This window comes from Felis catus, chromosome B2 (assembly GCF_018350175.1).
Source record: "Felis catus isolate Fca126 chromosome B2, F.catus_Fca126_mat1.0, whole genome shotgun sequence".
Taxonomy (NCBI): domain Eukaryota; kingdom Metazoa; phylum Chordata; class Mammalia; order Carnivora; family Felidae; genus Felis; species Felis catus.
In genome coordinates this window covers 139139041-139159060 of record NC_058372.1, presented here as the reverse complement: position 1 = coordinate 139159060, position 20020 = coordinate 139139041, and the positions used below count along the sequence as shown (strand labels likewise).

The 20020-nt window shown below is 43.7% G+C and overlaps 1 protein-coding gene across 8 annotated transcripts in view; it reads right to left on the bottom strand.

Annotated features, from left to right (window-relative positions):
• TIAM2 (TIAM Rac1 associated GEF 2) overlaps positions 1-20020 on the bottom strand; it is a 325018-nt gene that overhangs the window by 230186 nt on the left and 74812 nt on the right. For 7 of the 8 annotated variants that reach the window (XM_045058261.1, XM_045058262.1, XM_045058267.1 and 4 more), the window contains one exon: positions 18548-18694. The exons of the other annotated variant lie outside the window; for it this stretch is intronic. The gene's annotated coding sequence lies outside the window, so the exon portion shown is untranslated. The remainder of the gene's footprint in view (positions 1-18547; positions 18695-20020) is intronic. 8 annotated transcript variants of the gene reach the window in all.

Sequence of the window (20020 nt, the reverse complement as noted above, 5' to 3'; positions counted from 1 at the left end):
TCATAGCCCTCGAAAGTAATCAGCCGGTCTCCTATTATTTTCTAAAAAGTTGAAAATAATATTAGTTGTAACCCCGCTCCCTAGAGATACCCATTTTGTTATATTCTCTTGCAGAATCTTTACTTAAAATACCCAAAGCTAAACGCCGCAGTTCATCTTTTTATCTGCATTTTCTGGCACGTAAAAGGTGCGAGCCATGTTTGCAGAATTGAATTTTGTTTCCAAAATCTTCCCCAGTGTGGTGCAGTATTTCTGATAGAAGGACACTGAGCTGATGGTCATACCTCCCGAGTTCTACAAGTTTTCTTAAAACACCTGTCTCACTTGGGGAAGATTTTTTTTTCTTTATTTTTTTATTTTTTTATTTTTTTTAATTTTATTTTTGAGACAGAGAGAGACAGAGCATGAACGGGGGAGGGGCAGAGAGAGAGGGAGACACAGAATCGGAAACAGGCTCCAGGCTCTGAGCCATCAGCCCAGAGCCCGACGCGGGGCTCGAACTCACGGACCGCGAGATCGTGACCTGGCTGAAGTCAGACGCTTAACCGACTGCGCCACCCAGGCGCCCCAGATTTTTTTTTTCAAGTTATGGCTTTTTGCTCCTTTTTCTCTTTCCCAGCACCTAAGAGAGTCTTCCTGCCATGTAAATAAAGTCCCTGCTGCAGCCTGGGCCCTGCTGGCCACAGAAACCACCACACACACACACACACACACACACACACACACACACACACATAAAACCACTCAAGAATGACCATGTTTTGGGGTACCTGGGTGGCTCAGTCGGTTAAGCGTCCGACTTCGGCTCAGGCCATGGTCTCCCAGTTCGTGGGTTCGAGCCCCACGTCGGGCTGTGTGCTGACGGCTCAGAGCCTGCTTCGGATTCTGTGCCTCCCTCTCTCTGCCCCTTTCCCACTCATGCTCTGTCTCTATCTCTCAGAAAATGAATAAACATTAAAAAAAATTTTTTTAATAAAAAAAATGACTGTGTTTAATACGTATCTCCACAGAGCTCAAAAGCAGTATTACAACCTGTTCGTGGGCAGGAATGAGGATTCCAGCAACAGTTACTTCCACTAAGTGCTTTTCTATACTTCATACCCTTAACGTTAACAGGCTACTCGCCGTCTCCCTCCCAGCACCCCAGGATCCAGAAGAGAGGCGAACACCACCACGGTGACTCCGGTCCAGCTGTCTCTCCAGCATAGGCAGGCAACTCTGCCAGTGTGCCAGGCTAATTTTGGAACAGTCAAGATTTCTAGAGGATAGCCTTTTCGAGGAAGGCCACATCTGTCCTTTCTGAAGATCACTTGGTCACATACAAATGGGTCTTTCCTCTGCCTGCTTAGGAACTTGCACAATTTACTTCACTACATTTTTCAAACTTCTGAAAGAAAGAAAGTAGTAGGATTGATTATAATTCTAAAAAGCTGTGTTTAACCCAAAACTCTAGATCCACCCTCTAGATCGATTGTCTTAAAACCATTTGCACAGGGATGCCTAGGTGGCTCAGCTGGTTGAGTGTCCGACTCTTGGTTTCTGCTTAGGTCATGATCTCATGATTCGGGAGTTCAAGCCCCATGTCAGGCTCTGTGCTGACAGTGTGGAGCCTGTTTGGGATTCTCTCTCTCTCCCTCAGTCTCTCTCTCTCTCTCTCTCTCTCTGCCCCTCCCTGCTTGCACTCTCTCTCTCTCTCTCTCTCTCTCTCTCTCTCTCTCAAAATAAAAAAAAAATAAAAGTTAGTTTTTTTAAATGTGTATATGGTGTGTAGTTGAGAGGTAGAGTTGGGGGGTCTGTCTGTGTACCTGCACGTGAGGGTGATGGAACTTCCTTCTCTGGATTCATTTGACCAGTTTCCCTTCCCATTGACAAGTTCAAAGGGTCTTTTTTTTTTTTTATAAATCTCCCCCCCCCTTTTTTTTTTTAAATTCTAGTGTACTTAACAGTATAATATTAGTTTCAGGTATACAATATAGTGATTCAACAATTCCATACATCGCTCAGTGCTCATCATGATAAGTTTACTCTTAATCCCCTTCACCTATTTCACCCATCCCCCACCCACCTCCTCTGTGGTAACCATGAGAGTGTTCTCTATAGGTAAGAGTCTTGGTTTTTTGTCTCTTTTTTTTTCTGTGTTTTGTGTCTTAAATTCCACATATAAGTGAAATCACATGGTATTTGTTTTTCTCTGACTTACTTCACTCAGCGTTATACCCTCTAGCTCCATCCGTGTTGTTGCAAATGGCAAGATCTCATCCTTTTTTAGGGGTGAGTAATATTCCCTTGTATATCTATACCACAACTGCTTTATCCATTCATCAATTGATGGACACGTGGGCTGTGCCCATAATTTGGCTATTGTAGATAATGCTGCTATAAACACCGAGGTGCATGTATCCCTCTGAATTAGTATTTTTGTATTCTTTGGGTAAATACCTAGAAGTGTAATTGCTGGATTGTAGGGTAGTTCCACTTTTTTTAATGTTTCTTTATTTTGAGAGAGAGAGAAAGCAGGGGAGGGGCAGACAGAAAGGGAGAAGGACAATTCCAAGCAGGCTCCATGTGGTCAAGTACAGAGCCTGAAGTGGGGCTTGATCCCCTAAGCGGTGAAATCATGACCTGAGCCAAAATCAAGAACTGGATGCTCAACAAACTCAGCTCCCCAGACACCCCAGGACAGTTCTATTTTTAACTTTTTGAGGAACCTCCATACCGTTTTTCCAGAGTGCCTGCACTAGTTTTCATTCCCATGAACAATACACAAGGGTTCTTTTTCCCACCTCTTGGCCAAAATTTGTTGTTTCTTGTGTTTTTTACTTTAGCCATTCTGACAGGTGGGAGGTGATATCTCATTGTGGTTTTGATTTGCATTTCTCTGATGATGAGTGATGTAGAGCATCTTTTCGTGTGTCTGTTGGCCATCTGGATGTCTTCTTTGGAGAAATTCTGTTCATGTCTTCTGCCTATTTTTTAATTGGATTATTCATTTTTGGGGTGTTAAGTTGTATAAATTCTTTATATATTTTGGATACTAACCTTTTACTGATAAAAGGTTACTGATACGTTATTTGCAAAAACCTTCCCCCATTTAGTAGGTTGCCTTTTAGTTTTGTTGATTGTTTCCTTTGCCGTGCAGAAACTTTTTATTTTGATATCGTCCCAATACTTTATTTTTGCTTTTGTCTTCCTTGCCTCAGGAGACATATATAGAAAAAGTTGCTATAGCCAATGCCAAAGACATTACTGTCTTTGCTCCGTTCCAGGATTTTTATGGTTTCACGTCTCACATTTATGTCCTTAATCCATTTTGAATTTTTTTTTTTTTTGGTATGGTATAAGAAAGTGGTCCAGTCTCCTTCTTTTGCATATAGCTGTCCAGTTTTCCCAAAACCATTTGTTGAAAAAACTTTTTCCCACTGTACATTCTTTCCTGCTTTGTCAAAGATAAACTGACCATATATTCATAGGTTTATTCCTGGGCTTTCTATGCTGTTCCATTGATCTATGTGTCTATTTTTGTGCCAGTACAAAAATTTTGATTAGTACAGCTTTGTATTATATCTTGAAATCTGGGATTGTGATATTTTTAGTTTTGTTCTTCTTTTTAAGGTTGTTTTGGCTATTTAGGGTCTTTTGTGGCTCCATACAAATTTTAGGATTGTTAGTGCTAGTTCTGTTAAAATTGCTGTTAGTATTTTGATTGGAATTGCTACAGATTGCTACGGGCAATGTGAAAATTTTAACATTTGCCCTTCTAATCCATGAGCATGGGATATCTTTCCATTTGTTTGTGTCATCTTCACTTTCTTTCATTGGTGTTTTATAGTTTTCAGAGTACAGGTCTTTCACCTCTTTGGTTAAGTTTATTCCTAGGTATTTTATTATTTTTGGTATAATTTCAAATGGGATTATTTTCTTAATTTCCCTTTCTGCCATTTCATTATTAGTGTATTGAAATGGGATGGATTTCTGTACATTGATTTTGTATACTGCAACCTTCCTGAATTAATTTATCAGTTCTAGTAATTTTTTGGTGGAGTCTTTAGGGTTTTCTATATATAGTATCATATCATCTGCAAACAGTAAAAGTTTAACTTCTTCCTTACCAGTTTGGATGCCTTTTATTTCTTTGTGTTGTCTGATAGCTGAGGCTAGGACTTCCAGTAGTACGATGAATACAAGTGGTAAGAGTGGACATCCCTGTCTTTTCCTGACCTTAGGGGAAAGCTCTCAATTTTTCACCATGGTGGATGATTTTAACTGTGAGTTTTTCAAATATGGCCTTTATTATGTTGAGGTTTGTTCCCTCTAAACCAACTTTGTTGACAGTTTTCATCATGAATGGAGACTGTACTTTGTCAAATGTTTTTTCAGCATCTACTAAAATGATCATATAGTTCTTATCTTTTTTCTTATTGATGTGATGTATGACATTGATTGATTTGCCAATATTGAACCACCCCAGCAACCTAGGAACAAATCCCACCTGATCATGGTGAATGATTCTTTAAATGTATTGTTAGATATTGGCCTGTAGTTCTCTTTTTTTATAGTGTATGCATCTGGTTTTGGTATCAGGATAATACCTGCCTCATAGAATAAATTTGGAAGTCTCCTTCCTCTTCCATTTTTTGGAATGATTTAAATGAATAGGTATTAAGTCTTGTTTTAAAGTTTGGTTGAGGGGCACCTGGGTAGTTTGGTCGGTTAAGCATCCAACTTCGGCTTAAGTCATGATCTCGTGGTTCATGAGTTCAAGCCCCGTGTCAGGTTCTGCTTTGGATTTCTGTGTCTCCCTCTCTTTCTGCCACTCCCCTACTTGTGCACACGCTCTCTTGCTTCTCTCTCTCTCTCTCTCCTTCTCCCTCTCTCTCTCCCTCTCTTTCTCCCTAAAATAAATGTTAAAAAAATAAATAACAACAATAATAATAATAAATAAATAAATAAATAAATAAATAAAAGTTTAGTAGAATTCACCTCGGAAGCCATCCAGTCCTGGACTTTTGTTGGTTGGGATTTTTTTTATTATTATTATTACTGATTCAATTTCTTTGCTGGTAATTGGTCTATTCAAATTTTCTATTTCTTCCTGAATCAGTTTTGGGACGTTATATGTTTCTAGGAATTTATCCATTTCTTCTAGGTTGTTCAATTTGTTGGCATATAAGTTTTTCATAATATTCTCTTACAATTCTTGTTTTTCTGTGGTGTTGGTTGTTATTTTTCCTCTTTCATTTCTGATTTTGTTTGAGTCTTCTGTCTGTCTGTCTCTCTCTTTGATGAGTCTGGCTAAAAGTTTATCAATTCTAGGGGCGCCTGGGCAGCTCAGTCAGTTGGGCAGCCAACTACAGCTCAGGTCATGATCTCATGGTCTGTGAGTTCGAGCCCTGCATCAGGGTCTGTGCTGACAGCTCAGAGCCTGGAGCCTGCTTCCGATTCTGTGTCTCCCTCTCTCTCTGCCCCTTCCCTGCTTGCTCTCTGTCTCTCTCTCTCTCTCAAAAATAATTTAAAGAAAAATTTTTAAGTTTATCAATTCGGTTGATCTTTTCAGAGAACCAGCTCATGGTTTCATTGATCTATTCTATTGTTTTTTTTAGTGTCTATTTCATTTATTTCTGCTCTAGTCTTTATTATTTCCTTCCTTCTACTGGTTTTAAGTTTTGTTTGTTCTTTTTTGCAGCTCCTTTAGGTGTCAGGTTAGATTGTTTGAGATTTTTTCTTGCGTCTTGAGGTAGACCTATATTGTTATGAAATTCCCTCTTAGGATAGCTTTTGCTTCACCCCCAAAGACTTTTGCACCACTGTGTCTTCATTTTCATTTGTCTGCATGTATTTTTAATTTCCTCTTTGATTTCTTGGCTGACACATTCACTGTTTACTAGCATGTGATTTAACCTCCATGTATTTGTGTTCTTTTCAAATATTTTCTTGTGTTTGCTTTCTAGTTTCATAGTGGTCAGAAAGATGCATGGTATGACTTCAATTTTTTTTTTTATTTGTTGAGACATGTTTTGTGGCCTCATATGTGGTACATTCTGGAGAATTTTCCATGTGCACTTGAAAAGAATATGTATTCTTCTGTTTTAGCATGGAATGTTCTGAACATATCTGTTAGATCCATCTGGTCCAATGTGTCATTCAAAGCTACTGGTTCGTTGATTTTCTGTTTGGATGATCTGTCCATTGATTTAAGAGGGGTGTCAATGTCTCCTACTAGTATTATATTACTATCTATTAGTTCCTTTATGTTTGCTATTAGCTGCTTTATGGATTTGGGTGCTCCCATCCCATATTTATAATTGTTATATCTTCTTATTGGCTTGTTCCCTTTATGACTATACAGTGTCCTTCCTTGTCACTTGTTATAGTCTATTTTAAAGTCTATTTTGTCTGATATAAGATGCTACCCCTGCTTTCTTTTCACTTCCATTTGCATGATAAGTGCTCTTCCATCCTTCACTTTCACTTTGCAGGTGTCGTTAGGTCTAAAATGAGTCTCTTGTAGGCAGCAGATAGGTGGGTCTTGCTTCCTTTTTTTTTTTTTTAATCCACTCTGTCACCCTATGTCTTTTGATTGAAGCATTTAGTCCATTTACAAGTTTACATTTAATTACAAGTAATTATTTTTTTTTAATTTTTTTTTCAACGTTTTTTATTTTATTTTTGGGACAGAGAGAGACAGAGCATGAATAGGGGAGGGGCAGAGAGAGAGGGAGACACAGAATCGGAAGCAGGCTCCAGGCTCCGAGCCATCAGCCCAGAGCCTGATGCGGGGCTCGAACTCACGGACCGTGAGATCATGACCTGGCTGAAGTCGGACGCTTAACCGACTGCGCCACCCAGGCGCCCTAATTACAAGTAATTATTGATAAGCATGTACCTGTTGCCATTTTGTCACCTGTTTTACGGTTGTTTTTGCAGTTCTTCTCTGTTTGTCTCTTGCTGTCTTCTCTCATGGTTCACTGGCTTCCTTTAGTGATATAGTTGGATTATTTTCTCTTTATTTTTGGCACATCTATTACTGGTTTTTGATTAGTGGCTACCATTAGCTTTGTATATAACATCATATGCATATAGTAGTTGATAGCCACTTAAATTTGAACCCATTCTAGGGGCGCCTGGGTGGCTCAGTTGGTTAAGCGTCCGACTTCAGCTCAGGTCGCGATCTCGCGGTCCGTGGGTTCGAGCCCCGCGTCGGGCTCTGGGCTGATGGCTCAGAGCCTGGAGCCTGCTTCCGATTCTGTGTCTCCCTTTCTCTCTGCTCCCGCCCCGTTCATGCTCTGTCTCTCTCTGTCTCAAAAATAAATAAAACGTTAAAAAAAAAATTAAAAAAATTTGAACCCATTCTTCACTCCTCTCCCCACTACATCTTAGGTATATGGTGTCATAATTTATATCCTTTTATTTCATTAATCCCTTAATTGATTTTTATAGATATGCTTATTTTTTACTGCTTCTGTGCTTCCTACTTTTCTTATTCCTACTTATGGTCTTTCCTTTCTACTCAAGGAGTCCTCTGTAACCTTTCTTGTAAGGACTGGGTAAAATTCCTTTAACTTTGTTTGTCTGGAAAACCCTTTATCTCTCCTTCTATTCTGAATGATAGCCTCACTGGATACAGTATTCTTGGCTGCAGATTACAGCACTTTGAATATATCATGCCCCTCCCTTCTGGCCTGCAAAGTTTCTGCTGAAAAATCAACTAAAAGCCTTGTGGGGTTTCCCTTGCATGTTACTATTTTCTTTTCTCTTGCTGCTTTGAAAATTCTCTCCTTATCACTACTTTTTGCCATTTTAAGTACTCTGTGTCTTGGTGTGGACCTCCTTGGGTTGATTTTGTTGGGGGCTCTCTGTGCCTCCTACATCTGGATTTCTGTTTCCTCCCCCATATTCAGAAAGTTTTCGGCTCTTTTTTCTTCAAATGAATTTTCTGCCCCCCCTTTCTCTCTCTTCTCTTCCCATGATTTCTATAATGCAAATGTTATTACACTTGATGGTGACACTGAGTTCCCTAAGTCTATTTCCATTGTTTATTGTTATTTTTTCTCTCTACTGTTCAGTTTGATTAATTTCCCTTACTCTGCCCTCTGGGTCACTAATTCATTCGTCTACTTCCTCTAGCCTGCTATTTATTCCATCCAGTGTATTTTTAATTTCAGTTACTGAGTTCTTCATTTTCTAATTGGTTCTTAAAAAAAAAAAAGGCTCCACACGCAGCATGGAGCCCAACTCAGGGCTCAAACTCATCACTCTAATATCAAGACTCAAGCTGAGATCAAGAGTTGGACACCTAAACAACTGAACCACCCAGGTACCCCTCTGATTGGTTCTTTTTTTTTATGTTTTCCAACTCTTTGTTGAGGGTCTCACTGAGGTTCCCCACTCTTTTCTCAAGCCCAGAGAGTTTCTTTATGACGATTACTTGAAATTCTCTATCAGGCATATTACTCATCTCCATTTCATTTAGGTCTCTTGCTGTTATTTTGTCCTGTTCTTTCATTTGGGACATATTCCTCTGTCTCCTCACTTTGTCTAACTGTCTGTGTTTATCTCTACATATTAGGAAAGTCAGCTATGTCTCCTGCTCTTAAAAGTAGTGACCTTGTGAGAAAGCGGTCCTGTAGTGCCCTATGGTGCCATGTCCCTGTTCACCCAAACCTGGTGCTTCCAGGGTATCTCCTATATGTGGGGTGTGTGCCCTGCCTTTATGCCTAAGCTGTTTTGCCCTTAGTAAGTCATCTGCAATGGCTCTCTTTGCCTGCTGTGGGCAGGATTTGATCCCTGCAGTTGTCAGTGGCCCAGTCTGGAGCTGTCTTGGGTTTGAGTTGAGTCAGACCAGACGTTTGCCAGAGATGCAGTAGCACCGAACTGCAGGGCACTTTCTACGTGCTGCCCCAAGGAGCTTTTGTTGGTGGGCGGGGCCTGCAATCAGACCAGATGCCTGCTCCCAACCCACTGCTCGGGCCCCAGTGGGACTGATGTATGTGGTTATCTTTCCCTCTTCCTGGGGTAGGTGTCACTTTGGAGTGGTGCTGGCCCTGGTCAGGGCTGCCCGCACGATGCCAGGCTTGTGGTGCTACCTTGGATGGGCTCCAGCCAAGCGTGTATTGGAGGGGGCAGGTCTGCAGGAGAGCGCAGTGGCAGGGCTTGTGGTGCCAGCAAGGTCTTCTGTTCCCGGAGAAGACTCTCAACGATCCCTGCCCCTGTAGCACATGCTCTGAGATCAGTAAACAAATCTCCCTCTCTTATACCTAAGGTGTTTTTCAAACCACTGTTTCTAAGCTCTGTCTCCACGGGCTGTTTGCTGTGCTGCCTCTTTAAGTTAATTATTTTCTGAATCAAAACTTCAGACTTTCAGCTCCACTGCTTGAATATAGTACCTATTATAATGCTATACACCTTAAAGATGTCCGGTCAATTCTTGCCACAAGGTGGTTATACAGCCAGCATTTATTTTCACTGGAGCCTTCAGCATAGGAAATGTGTTTGCTAAGCCCATAAAATTTCCGTGAAATGCAAAACTTACAAAATATGAGCACGCCTTTCCTCTCAAGTTTCCCTTTATGGCCCTAAGTTCCACTTTCTCAATTCCCTCATCCCATTAAACTTGCTCTTGGACTTCATCACAGCCTCTCTGGGTGGACTCTCCCTGAATTCCTTTTACTTCCTCCCAACCCCGTTCATTATGTTCAGACATTTCCACTCTCTCTTCAACAGCACAGTCTTCCTAACCTTCTGTTATGTACGTGCTGTGGCGGCTATTTATTGAAAGCATCGGCGTTTGGGGTTTGGATGCCGCAGTTCTAAGTGGACCAGAAGAAAGGAAAAACAGATATACTTCTGCTTGCTGACAACAACTTACTCCACATTTGAAGTTGAGGGTTGACATGGAGGCTTCTGATATACGCACAGGATCTTTAGAAGGGAAGTGATTTTTTAAAATTAAACTACCTAGAGAATGGTCTTGGCCAGGATATTAGCGTAGCAACTTTCTCCTAGTAAGAAGAGCTATGAGATCTCTTTAGGTATACTGGTGTGTAGTTGAACAGGCACACATGAACTATTTTGTACCTCCTCCAAAAGTTATAATTTGGTGATGATACACAACTTTGGTTCAGTGTTTCAAAACTGGGGTACTAAGTGAGCTAAAACCTGACCTTGAAATGAGATTTATATGCTTGTCAATTTTTTTTAGTCCAATATGTCTCAAAAGAAAGAAAAAGTCTCAGGGTATCCTATAACTATTATAGTAAACATTCATCAAATATGTCATTTATAACATCTATTTATGCATATGAGGAATATTTGCATGTCAATACATATAGACTTACCTGATTCTCTAACGGCCTTATCCTATTGCATTTTTTAAAAAAGAATGTGCAAACTTTAGTGAGAGAATAGATAAATAGTGTCATGCAGAAAAAAATCTTTTTAAACTTTGTGTCTAACATATAATGTAAATACTCGTTGAATTAACAGATACAGAATGAATGAATCTTTATTGTCTTAAGTTAGAGCAATAATACCTTGACCTTGTAGCTACTCTTTCTTTTTTTAACCCGAACTTTCTAACCATAAACTTTAAATAAAGCCACAAGCTTTAAAATCCCAGCTTCAGGCTTTTAAACCAGATACAGGTTTCTGTAAGACTATTTATAACCTTTCTGTAAGAGATTAGATTTGTATCCTTACACTATGAACAACAGGTTTCCACTAAAAAATAAAAAATCATTTCGACATTAAAATTTTCTCTTCTAGATTATTATACAATTACCATCAACATCTGTGGTCCCCAAAGGCATGAGATGGATGAAATATTTCTGCCCTCCATTCTTCTCCGCTCTTGGATCGAATTTTTAAAATGGTGATAGTTTACCATTTCTTTCCAAAAAGGAAAGAGAGAAAGAAAACATAGCTGCTGTCTATTCTTTAAGCCTCTGGAATAGTTTCCTTCCTTCCTTCCTTCCCCCCCCCCTTCTATCCCCCTTCTCCCAAGAAGGTATGGGGAGCTACGTTTGCATATTTTTATGACTTCATGTCATGGGAATGAGAACCTCGGCAAACACGCTTTCCCTTGTGTAATTCCCTAATAAAAACAGGCAGCCTGTTTTAAACAAGCAGCCCTGAGAACGAGAGACGAAGCAAGAGCCCAGCCCGGGAGGCTGCTTTGCTTTTTTCCTCTCACCTCACCGCCTGGCTTTCTCCATCATCTGCAGACACGTACCCTTGCCATCAAGGCCACAAGCGAATCTATAAAGCCCTTCCGGTTCCTTTTGACTAGGCGGACCCGACGGGTCCCAGGTTTCAGAAGATGTCTTTGGAAAAGCACCGCTTTCGACAACAAGAGGATATTAGTCGTGTGCCTGGAGGCCTAACTCGACCTGACCTGTGACCGAGAAATGCACCCACCTCGGGGACTGCTAGGAGCCGGCAGGGCTCCGGTTGCTGCCCGCTCACGCAGAAAGCCAAGGGCATCCCGGGTTTACCCACTGGAGGAGGAAGTGGCTGCGAAATCCAGCTTCTTGTCCTGGGGATGCGGTACTAGAAACGAGCCGCCCCGAGACGCGGCCTCTGCCGTGTCGCCGGCACCATCCCGGCGGCGAGCTGAGCAGCGGGGTGATGACCACAGAGGGGGGACCATTAGCCCAAACGCTACCAGCTCCGCCAAGAGTAAAGGAACGAGCAGGCGGTGTGTCCGAGGGCCACCATCCCCATCTCTTCCCCCCGGAAAAGGTACATTTTGTTCCCATTTCCTTCCAGCCCAGCACAGCTTCAGCAGTGCGAGGGCTGACTCGTGGAGGAAGACAGAAAACGAAGTCCAAGAGAACGAGTCCTTGCCACCTAACTCCCACCCCACCGAGGGCCGGCCCGTGCGCACCCACCTTGCCCGTCCCCCCTCTTCCCTGGTCTTCCTCCCCGCCTCGTGCCTCCGTCAGAGCATCCCTGTTTCCCACGCTGCTGGGAGCCGCCCTGCACCTCTCCTGACCTCCACTCCCACAGCCACTGGGTCTCCAGCCTTCTTGTGACCTCTCCTGGTCTCCACCGTTCTTACCAGTTCTGCCCAGACGCGCACCCCAAGTTCCTGGCAACCCTCTGACGCTTCGGGACCGGCGAAGTGGCCTGAGTCTGTGAACACCTCCCAGGGTCTGTCTGGGGGGGGACCAACTCTGTACTTCTGCCGCATTATGACTATTCATTCCCTAACTGGAGAGTGGACCCGAGGGTGGGAGCACACCCTCATCTGTGAAATGGGACGACAATGTGACCCATCTCACTAGGGGGTTACAAAATGCAAATGAAATAACTTATCTGAGGCACAGAGCTCAGGGCTTGGCACAGAATAAACATTCTATTTGTGTTAGGTTATCACCAGCCTGTGAATTTCCTCCCCCCAGGTTAGTATACAGCGAGGGTGTTGCTGTTCCTGGACCAGGACTCAGAACATCATAGCCCCTTCAGGGCTGCTCCCCACACGAGTGGGCAGTTTCCTCCGCGGAGCTGTGTCCCTCTCCTGCTGGGCACGTACATTTTGCAAAGCCCCGCTCAGTGATGGGGCTCAGTGCTTTGCCCCCCACGGGGCAGGAGTCTCTTCTGTCTTCCCCTCTGTCACATTAGCTTCCTCCATTCGTTAACAATAACGAGGTTCTGAAAAATCGCCTTTTCCCCTTTTCGCCTTTCACCTGGGAGCTGCTCACGGATAACTCTCGCAGCCTCGTGTTCACCTTTATCTGAGGGAGGAGATAAGGAATATTGATAGAGCTCTTTAGAGATGGCACCTCTCACCTAGCCCTCTCTGCTTTCCAGAAGCCACATGGGTGGCAGAGGCTCCCCTTTATTAAAATTCCATGGCCCCTCCTTTCCTAACCATACCATGCTGCATCATCCCAGATGTGATTACACTGGGAAATGTCTATAAGGCACCAACCGTCATACATTTTCAAGGAAAGTGAATATCATCGACATACCTGTGTGTGTGCACATGCATATGTGTGTGTGTGTGTGTGTGTGTGTGTGTGTGTTCATTCATGCTCACAGCTTGGTGTAACACCTAACAGGCCCTACTGGAGACAGAATATCTGGTTTAAATCCTGGCTTTAGTTCTTACACTAGTTCTGTGACCTTAGGAAATGACTTATCCCTCCAAACCTCAGTTTCCTCATGTGTAAATGGGGATAATGACAGCATGTACCAGATGGAATCCTATGGGGACTAAATGAGCTCATATCTGTAAAGCACACAGTAAGCACCATTTAAGTGTTATACAAGCTAAAAGCAATGACAGAATCCTCTTATCCTGATGCTTTCTTTTCAACATATTTTCAAACATGAAAAATAAGTACTATGTGGCACAGTGTGGGCTGTATCCAATGGAGGAGGTCTTTACTGCTCTTTGATGGACGGATATCTAAATTCGCATTAACAACACAGCCCTGCATCACTCTGTGGAACATAGATGATTTCAGCACAAAACCCACACTGCATAAAGAAACTCAACTATATGCTACTCTAGGGGGAGAAAATTCGCAGACTGGTGATACACCTAACGTTTACTGAGCGTTCACTCTACGCCAAGCGCTGAGCTCAATGCTTTAAACAATTCATTTCATTTGCATCTTGTAACCACCTATTGCAATAGGCAATATTATTGTACCATTTCACAGGCGAGGAGTAACCTGGGTCACTTTAAGGATAAGCAACGTGCCCGTGGTCATAGACCTACTCACCAGCTGACCCAGAGTAGGTGGGGCTGATCACCAATTGTATGGGGGAAAGCTGGACTCTTCATTTTATTTTATTTATTTTTTTTTTAATTTTTTTTCAACGTTTTTATTTATTTTTGGGACAGAGAGAGACAGAGCATGAATGGGGGAGGGGCAGAGAGAGAGGGAGACACAGAATCGGAAACAGGCTCCAGGCTCTGAGCCATCAGCCCAGAGCCTGACGCGGGGCTCGAACTCACGGACCGCGAGATCGTGACCTGGCTGAAGTCGGACGCTTAACCGACTGCGCCACCCAGGCGCCCCAGGACTCTTCATTTTATTAATGAACTCCTTTCCATTTTGGAAATACGGTTCCAGATTTCCAAGGTAATTATCATCATTACCACATGGATGTTTATTGAATATTGGCTGAGCATTGTAATGGCCGAGCCCTACCCTAGGCTGTGGCCTTCCGTGTTCCTTCCCCAATATCTCCTCTAGGTCCTGGGATAGAAGTGACACCGTACACAACCCTGGCTGCTGCTAAGGGCTTAAGCTATGAACTTTCTCAAGGGACATCTGTGCTTTAATTGAAACACTGACGATGCCTTTGAGAAACCAAGGAATGATCATACACGATGCAATCTCGGACATTCCTATAAGCAACGAGGACAACTTAATTGAGGAGGACTCTCCCGAGCCCTTCTGTCGCTCCGACACATCTTCCCTGAGAGTCCACGTTTATATGAGAAAATATCACAACTGCACTGAGTCATTTAGATACTTCCCTTCCTGGTGGGACCTTGGCCTGAGTTCTTCCTTGCTGCAAAGTACACATGGTTGTAAACTGTACCTATTTCCTCAGTCGGCGTCAGTTCTGACTCAAGCCGGTTTAGACCAGCTTAGCGAAACAAGAGCCAGAAAAGCAAAGCCCCGGACCCTTGCCATATTGATACAGTTAAGGCAGTTGATAACAGGGTGGATAGAAACTCGGGAACTCCTACGCGGGGAGAGGCAGATCTGAACACTGTGGACACAGGGCCGCCTGGATCACCCTTGTAAGGAAAATAGAGGCTCAAATCCCGAGTTTAATATAAAATGTGAGGACCAATACAGAAACCCAATGGTCTTTCCTTTCCCACTATTGAACTCAGGTCGGTTCACCAGCCCACCCATTTCCAGTCAGTAGTTGCGTGAGTTTGTCAGGCTGCTGTAACAAGCGACCACAAACTGGGTGGCTTTAGACAACAGAAGTGTGTTCTCGTCCAGTTCTGGAGACAGGAAGTCTGAAATCAAGGTGTCAGCAGAGGCACCATCCCTGGGGAGGCTGTAGGGGAGAACCTGTCCCATGCCTTCCTCTGCCCTTCTGGTCGCTGCCTCCAACCATGTTCCTTGGGTGGCAGACACCTCGCTGTGATCTCTGCCTCTCCCTTCCCATGGTGTTCTCCCTCTGGGTCTCTCTTTTCTTCTTCTTCTTTTTTCAGTTTTTTTTTAATGTTTCATTTATTTTTGGGAGCCAGAGACACGGAGCACAAACTGGAGAGGGGTGGAGAGAGAGGGAGACACAGAACCTGAAGCAGGCTCCAGGCTCCGAGCCGTCAGCACAGAGCCCGACGTGGGGCTCGAACCCACGAACCGTGAGATCGTGACCTGAGCTGAAGTCGGGCACTTAACCAACTGAGCCACCAAGGCACCCCCCTGACACTGCTGACCCCAGCGACACTGCTCTGGGATCTCCAAACCTTCTCTAGGTTATTTTATCCCCGTCCCCAGGGACAAGGGCACAACCCAGCACAGCCACCAGCTAAACTCTCTGACCCTCTCTGTCCCCCGACTCCCCCTACCCTGTGCCCGAGCCCAGCACAAGTATTTTTCCCCAGTCTCAGAGTAATAGGTGGTGGGGGTGGGGGTGGGGGCACTGCCCTTAGGATATCACACATGCTCCTCTGTTCTACAGTTTTCCTTTGAAGTGCCCCAAATGAACAACCTGGTTCTTAACTTTATGCTTCCAGAGATGGAAGAAGAGATTCTACTAGATCAACCCTTCTGCAGTGAAAAACTAGCAGTAAATCCAGATAAACTATTAAGCACACACGGTCATGTTTGGAGCCATTAAAGAACTTCCCAGACACTGAGGTCTAGGACCAAAATCTCTGAAAAAACGGAATTTTGGAGACAGGAGCTCAATTTTAGGCTTCCCTTGCTCCTGTAGGCATTTGCCAATCGCTAAGCTGCCAAGGCAGCCAGACGGAAGGTATCTGCAAGAATTGGGACCCATAAAAGTCTGGCATCCAGAAGACATATAGAACTCAGACAAATCAATTAATAAAAAAAATAAATCAGTCATTGCAATTAAAAAATGGGCAAAAGATTGGAACAGTTACTACACAAAAGAAGATACCCAAATAGCTCATAAACATGCAAAAAGATGCTATCCTTCAGTCATCAGGAAACTAAAAACTGAGACAACAAAGAAACCCCACAACACACCATCCAAATGGCTAAAACGAAAAAAGGCGATAATCTCAAGTGTCGGCAAAGATGTGTATAAGTCTCATACACTGCTGGTGGGAGTATAAATTCATACAATCACCTTGGAAAAGCTTTTAAGAAAATGGCTACAAAAATGAAGCAGATGTAGAATCTCTGACCCCATAATTCTGCCCCCTGGCATACATCGACAGAAATGCACTTAACTGTGCTCAGTGTAGGGATAAGAATGTTTCTAGCATCATTACTTGCATGTAATAGTCCAAAAAACACACAACCCACATGTCCCTCAACAGTAGAATGGATCAAGTGTGATATATTCCTATTATGGAATACTATATAGCATGGTAAATGAATCAACTTTTGTATGAAACTTACAACATAACGTTGAGAGAAAAAAAGCCAGACATACATTAATTCGTACCAGGTAGCTCCAGTTCTAGAAAGTTAAAAACAGGTGAAACTAATCTGTGGTGTAGGTGGCAGGATAGTGGTTACCTCTGGGGACTGTGGAGGGAAGGGAGGTGTTCTAGAAGGGTCCTATTTGTCGAGCGGGACTGGAGCTACACAGGGGTGTTCATTTGGGCAAATCCACAAAGCTGCATGTTACAATCAGTGCATTTTTCTGTATAATATGTAATTTCAATAGAAATGTTAGTAAGACAAACATTTATCACACAGACTCTTGACACTGGAAGACGCTGAAAGTCTTGACACTATAGTTTTTAGTGCACGTGGTCTTTGTGTAAGATAGGATATAAACATCAAGACTGGAATTGCTTTTTGGATCTCATCACTAGACCTGTTCAGATCTGCCTGTTGGCAAGGCCTGTTCGTGGTCCTCACCTCCAAATGGAAGGTCTTGAGGTGAAATTCATAGATCACTTCATCTTCGTGAGCTTACCTCCAGATTTTGCCTGTTTTAATTTGGTATGAATTTTCTTTCATTCCTGCCAGAGTCAATCAACCAAGGACTCGTTCTACCCTGAGAAGCAAACTTGCTGTCACAGTGTTCTTCTCTCCAGCATGGAGGACACAAAGACACCAAGCTCTTTGTCAGGATCCCTCTGAATCCTTGAGACCAAGGGCCACTGCTCCCAGATCTGACCTCTCCAGCCACCCTGAGCTTTCCTTATTTCCCTTTGTGCCACTCTGTTACCACGGAAAACTTCCCTGGTGTCCTCAGCTGCCTTTTAACACTGTACCCTGTCTTGGTGACAGGGACCGTAGGTCCTAAGAGGCAGGACTGTGCCTTACACTCCTATTTATTTATTTATTTATTTATTTATTTATTTATTTATAATATGAAATTTATTGTCAAATTGGTTTCCATACAACACCCAGTGCTCATCCCAACAGGTGCCCTCCTCAATACCCATCACCCACCCTCCCCTCCCTCCCACCCCCCCATCAACCCTCAGTTTGTTCTCAGTTTTTTTTTGTTTTTTTTTTTTCAAAGTTTTTTATTTATTTTTGGGACAGAGAGAGACAGAGCATGAACGGGGGAGGGGCAGAGAGAGGGAGACATAGAATCGGAAACAGGCTCCAGGCTCCGAGCCATCAGCCCAGAGCCTGACGCGGAGCTCGAACTCACGGACCGCGAGATCGTGACCTGGTTGAAGTCGGACGCTTAACCGACTGCGCCACCCAGGCGCCCCTGTTCTCAGTTTTTAAGAGTCTCTTATGTTTTGGCTCCCTCCCTCACTAACCTTTTTTTTTTTTTTTCCCCTCGCCCATGGTCTTCCGTCAAGTTTCTCAGGATCCCCATAAGAGTGAAAACGTATGGTATCTGTCTTTCTCTGTATGGCTTATTTCACTTAGCATCACACTCTCCAGTTCATCCACGTTGCTACAAAAGGCCATATTTCATTCTTTCTCATTGCCACGTAGTATTCCACTGTGTATATAAACCACAATTTCTTTATCCATGCGTCAGTTGATGGACATTTAGGCTCTTTCCATAATTTGGTTATTGTTGAAAGTGCCGCTATAAACGTTGGGGTACAAGTGCCCCTCTGCATCAGCACTCCTGTATCCCTTGGGTCAATTCCTAGCAGTGCTACTGCTGGGTCATAGGGTAGATCTAGTTTTAATTTTTTGAGGAACCTCCACACTGTCTTCCAGAGCGGCTGCACCACACTCCTTTTTAAATGCCACAGCCTTGGCATGGTCTCTTGAGCAAAGCTGTTGCTCAGAAGTATTTGCTATCAGATGGATAATGACACTTTTTTCCATGCTGGCCTCCTGAGGGGCGAAGTTCAGGAAGGAAGAATAGGAACATCCTGAGCTTAGTCTAATCCCTTTAATACACAAATCTGCCACACTCACGTGACTCAAGGATTCATTATACAAACCTGTCTGCGTGTCACACGTGAAGTGGCAGAACGGGTGATGCTTTGGCAAAGCCGCAGTCCCGAAGCAGAAGGGGCACCGGGAGAAGGGTCTTGGGCTTCCAGAGCTCCTGCAACGGTGGGCTGAGAGCAGACACGCAGAATTCCTCCCTGATGAGGAAAGATCCTGGGTCAATTCTTGGTTCTACCCACGAGTCTCATTATTAATGACAGATGGTATTCATCGGTTGCCATAGCGTTCCAGGCATCATGCTATCCTTCTTTTTAAGTTTATTTATTTACGAGCACCTGGGTGGCTCAGCCGGTTGAGCGTCCAACTCGGCTCGGGTCACGATCTCACCGTCTGTGTGTTCGGGCCCCACATTGGGCTCTGTGCCGACAGCTCAGAGCCTGGAGCCTATTTCAGACTCTGTGCCTCCCTCTCTCTCTGCCTCTCTCTCTCTCTGAAAAATAAACATTAAACATAAATTAAGTTTATTTATTTTTGAGAGAGGGAGAAAGGGAGAGAGAGAATCCCAAGCAGGCTCCGCGCTGTCAGCACAGAGCCTGACTCGGGGCTAAAAGCCACAAACCCATGAAATCAAGACCTGAGCCAAAATGAAGAGTCAGACGCTTAACCGAGCGAGCCGCTCAGGTGCCCCCGGCATCATGCTACCTTATTTACTCTTCAAATCAGCACAAGGAGGTAGAAATTGTTACTTTGCTAAAGCCGAAACGGGAGAAATAAGTTGTCTGGGTTTTCGTGGCTAGTAGAAGCAGGAAAGCCAGGATTCAAATCCAAGTTCCCTGTCCTCCAAAGCAAGGGCTGAGGAAAACACGAACACAGAGAACTAGTCAGTCGTGAGAGCAGCCTAGGACGTGACACGCGGTGCATATAAACAACTGTCTTACCAGACAGATTCTAAGTGTCACAGGAAGAGAACCCGCAAATGCAAGGATCGTTTCTGGCTGTGGGAGGCTCCGTCAGGGGTCCTAAGGTGGGCGGGGAAATGTCATCTCCATGTTACGATATGATGAAAGACTGAATTCTCGAAGTGGTGGCCTTTCCTATCATCAGCTGGTGGGGCTGAGCCGAGCGCACATTTTCAGAATTCCTCCTTGAAGAGGAGGGATCTTGGATGTAGACATCCGTGGAATAGAATTGAAAAGCTAGAGCTGTGCTTCTAGGATGTCCCCTCCTGGCCACGCCTCCACCGGCTCTCTCGGCACCAAGTGCAAGACCCTGAAAAGACCGTGGTGGGGGGCGTGGGGGGGGGTGGGGAGCTGTAACAGGACATGCCTGCTCTCCAAATGCCTCTCAGACCTTGGTATGTTATGGCTTTTTATTGCAATAGAGACACCAGCTTATCTGTTTGCAATAGAAGCAAATTGAGAAAGACTGGTTTCATAAATGTTTGTGGGGTATATTAGTATCTGGAGAAAATAGTAACTTTCTTTTGAAACAAATAAATGACTTCACTGTCGCTGTCATATGTT